A 4917-nucleotide genomic window follows, 5' to 3' on the forward strand; every position below is an offset into this window, starting at 1 on the left:
CCTCTGCATTCGATGAGTTACCGGGTGTTCCCAGTGACGTTGGTGCGTGCAGACATTCAGTTCGGGGCGTGGCGGGAACTTCAAATCTATTTGTTTTGCATTCAATACTAGATAACTGTATTGAATGCAATACAGTGAATTTATATGTGTAAAAGCAGTACATTGGCTTTCATGAATATTTTGTTTTTACAGTATAATATATTAGTATGAGTATAATATTTTTTTTTTCATTATATATATATATATATATATATATATATATATATATTCTAAATCCAGACAGAAATGAACTGCCCAGGAGGGTAATCTTTTCGATATGTTCAGGTAGATCTCCACCTCTCCAGGGTTACCTAATCCTCTTTTTAAATCTAAAGCTACAAACAATTTTTGGAGCTAAATCTCAGGTAAAGGTCTAGCGTCTGTACAGCTGTTCTCCAATATCAGTCAACAATCTGTGCTTTCACAATTCATTTGTATGTCAAAAGGAGGATGCAGCACCTACTGCTCATCCTTCTCCCTCCTTTTTTTAAAGAACAAGGAACAGCATTCACTCATCTCTACTACCATCAGAAAAGATCACTAGCAATTGTTTCCTATGACAATAATCTAGAATCTATTATGTAACTTTACTCTACAACATTTCTGTTTAGCGACACTTCCACTGAACTGTGTGTAGATGGTATAATGGGATCAGTTGCCATCTAGTCCCAAAAGACATTGTCAATTCTTTTACTGGGCAAATCCAATATATGTCACACTTACCTGTTCCTCACTAAAGCACAGGCATCACTCTCCTGCGCATGCTTGCAGTTCTGATGCTGGGCATGCCTCTGTTTCCAAGCTTTAACAACTCTGTCCAATCAGGAAATAGCCTCCTGATCAGTCCTGGCTATTTAGCTAGCTCACAAACTGTATTTTTTGTTTGTGCAACAACTCTTACAAGTGCCCAGCTCCCTAGTTCTGTGAACTAGTTTCTGTACACCTGTTGCTTAATCCAGTGTTTCCTGTGTCCAGCTCCTGTGTTAACCCTTTGTTGCCCAGTTTGTTGGTTACCAACCAACTTCCCTGTGCTGTTCCTGTGTTCCTGTCTGCCTCTGGATATCCCTGCTTCTCCCGTGCCTCCTGCTGTTTCCAGTGTCTCCAGTGTTCCCTGTACCTGCAGTGGCCCCTGTGTCATCGCTGCTAGTCTCCTGGATCCCTGGCTATTGACCCCTGGCGTGTGACCTAACCTCTCTTGCTTGCTGCCTGTCTTGACCCCGGCTTTCCTTCTGCGTTGTGATTTGGTACCATGCTTGCCCACCTTGGTGTGCCCAAGGACCGCAACCTGTCAGTAACCAGCAGTGCAACACCCTCACCATCAGAGGCTCTGGGGAAAACCTGGGTACTGCTTAGACTTCTCAGGGCCCACACCACCTCCGTGCAAACCATACCACCCCCTAGTGGTCCTGTCTCTCCTAACGTGACAATATATCATTCAGAATTCATTTTACTGCAGTCATATAAATGATAAACAAGTTTATCTGCTTGGAGCCCTGTGTTTATTCTCATCTGTGTTGTTAGATATTAGGGAGAACTATAATAAAGTATACTATACACAAAAAGTATTAGGCAGTTTCATATTTATTTGTACCCAGGGGGAAGGAGGGTTGGGTTATCAGCTCTTGAGTACTTGTTCAGTGTTGACTTTACACCTGGCAAGTGTACCCAGCTTAATTGATACCCTTATGCATCAAAATTATTACTAGAAAACAAAGACTTAATAGTAGCAAAACATGCAGATAGTAGTTGCATGTTATAAGATGATATGTAAAGATTTATTGGTAGTGAACTGCTGCTAACCATGAGGAAAATGGTGGCAGACTTTGAAAGAGGCAGGCCTACAACATGCTAAATTTTAGAATTTAGTCTTTCAAACAATGGTGACTTCACAATATATAAGTACATACTGGAAATGATGAAAGTATACAAAAAAAAGTGTTCGAAACAGAACACATGGAAATATGTTACAGTAGGGGGGCAATACATGATCACACTTTACAAAGAAGAATACAAAAGGAGTTGTGACAAAAACTGAAAACACACATGCTTCATACTGTCTAGGGGGAATACATTTGGGGGAGTCAGAAAAAGGAAAAGGATCTGGGGGTTCTGGTAGATCACAGACTTAATAACAGCATGCAATGCCAAGCTGCAATATCTAAAGCTAGTAAAGTACTTTCCTGTATTAAAAGAGGAATAGAGTACAGAGATGGAGACATAATCCTGCCCCCGTACAAGCATTGGTCAGACCACATCTGGAATATGCAGTCCAGTTTTGGGCACCAGTTCACAAAAATGATATTGTTGAATTGGAGAGAGTGCAGGGAAGGGCAACTAAACTAATAAAAGGAATGGAGGAGCTCAGCTATGAGGAGAGATAGCTGAACTGAATCTATTCTCCCTTGAGAAGAGACATTTAAGGGGGGATATGATCACCCTGTATAAATATTTAAATGGTCCATATAGAGAACTCTCTTCCCAAGTATTCACTTTGAGATAATTACAAAGGACAAAAGGGCACTCTTTGGAGGAAAAGAAGTTTAAGCTCCGGATAAGGAAGGGATTCCTCACTGTAAGGTCTGTGAAAATGTGGAATCGGCTCCCTCAGGAAGTAGTTTCAGCAACTTCTATAGATTGCTTTAAGACAAAGCTGGATGTTTATCTAGACGCACAGAATATAACTGGGTATTAAGGATTTAAAGTAAAAATAACAGTGACTGTTGATCCAGGGAACATCTGATCGCCTCATGGAATCAGGAAGGAATTTTTCCCCTGTTGAAGCAAAGTGTACCAGGATTTTTTTGCCTTCTTCTGGACCAACTATGTCTTATAGGGTTTTATATCTGGGACATGTTTATTTCCCTAGTGGTTGAACTTGATGGACCTATGTTTTTTTTCAACCTAACCTACTATGAAACTATGTAACACAGTATATATTACAGTGATATACAAATAGTGTCCTGTGTTTGCTATTCTAGACATAACTGTGAATATACATACAGCACGTACAGAGGTGCTGATGACAAATGGAGAATGGAAATAATATGCAGCATTTGAAAACTGAAATCTTATCATACAGATTAGGGTTATTAGCATGTTCAGGGTTATCAGTATGCACAGGGTTATCAACATGTTTAGTGTTAACAGCATGTTTAAGATTGCTATCATATTCTCATTTACCACCAAGTTCAGGGTTAGCAGTCCTCCCTCTCATTCTTTTCTAACTAAAGTGTGGTTTAACCTGAACACCCAGACATTGGGAAACAGCTGTACACATGCTAGATTTTCACCAAAGACTAAGAAGAGTGATCATCTCAGGCAACAATCATCTTGTCTATGTACTTAAGTTAAATCCCAGATGTGGTGTTAAAAAGACCAATAAGTACACAACGTGGGTAGAGTAGACGACTGTCAATTTACTGTATTTGTATGACAGAATTCCAGGTACCATATAATTTCAATTCCCAGTCACTGTCACAGAAAGAGTTGTAGGCTTTTATAGTTTTAAGTTACTTGAGTCACCAAAAGATTTCTCTTATTTTGTTGTAGTGGTAGTGGTAGTTACCAACAGCATCTACTTCTCCGGGCCTTAACAAGTATTAATTCATCATTTCTCTAAGGCAGAAACAGCAAGTAGAATTAAAAAAAAAATAATAAAAAAAATACAAGATCAGCTGTGCATGGAGCAATGTTGCCATCCACTGGTTGAATACCAAATACCTTACTGTATATTTGGGGAAATTTTACATTAGACAAATCACAGGCTCATTTTTCCAAGAAATATGAGAATAGCTCACAGGCGGAAGCAGCAGATACAGCAGTGATTTTTTTTTTAAAAAAAGGTTATCAAATGCTGAGCCAGAAAGGAAAACTATAGTGTGTACATTTGATAGTGCTTTTTCCTATTCTGGAACAGTTAAACTCAACTATAAAGAGCATATACAAGTAGCACCCTGCTACACATGTTTAAAATAGTGAATAATCATTTAAACTATGCATGATTTCCCATGGTTCAGTTCTGAGTCTGTTTGGTTTTTTGTTTTGGTATTTTAAAAACATATAAAGGTATATTTTCAGTGTTTTCACCCAATATTTACATAACTTTAAAATGTAATACAATAATTTAAAACAATGTTCTGTTGTGAAAAATATTTATGCTCAGAACCTCTAGAGCAGGGGTTGGCAACCTTTACTATAAAAAGGTCCACTTTGCCCCGTCTTCCACTAAAGAAAAATAGTCTGGAGCCGCAAAACATAACAGCTTATAAACTTTTAAACATTTTAATCTTTTTTTAAATTTTACCTGTTACAACAACAGAATTCAACAAACAGAAGTGCAGTGTGCATGTGTAGGCCTACTTTGAAATACATTAAACACTGAATTATGCAGGCCTTTTTGAGTCCTATAGACAAAGTAGATAATTTAACAAATCTTTAAATGCTTTCCAAGTTTGTAAAGCATTTAAAGAAATAAATGGTTTTGATTGAATGCAAGAATAATGTGGAGCTTTACTTAAGTGTGATAGTTCATCTTATTTTATTATCAGTTATTTTAATTAAACTCACTGTGATCATGTTAAAATTATTCCAATTCATTAGAAATTATACCTATTTGTTTAAATGTTTATTTTTCATGATTCATTATCCCAAGATTAATGCATAATTTATCAGATGATTAATATATGATTAGTTGATATATAACTAAAAAATCCACGATGGTAAATTAAAAAAAAAATACATTCATGAGGATATACCGTATTTTTCGGACCATAAGACGCACTTTTTTTCCCCCTAAAGTGGGGGGAAAATCAGGGTGCGTCTTATGGTCCGAATGCATATTTTTTTACTTACCTGTATCCCCGCCGGTCCCCGCAGCCA

The sequence above is a fragment of the Pyxicephalus adspersus genome, chromosome Z (genome assembly GCF_032062135.1).
Source record: "Pyxicephalus adspersus chromosome Z, UCB_Pads_2.0, whole genome shotgun sequence".
In the NCBI taxonomy this organism is placed as follows: Eukaryota; Metazoa; Chordata; class Amphibia; order Anura; family Pyxicephalidae; genus Pyxicephalus; species Pyxicephalus adspersus.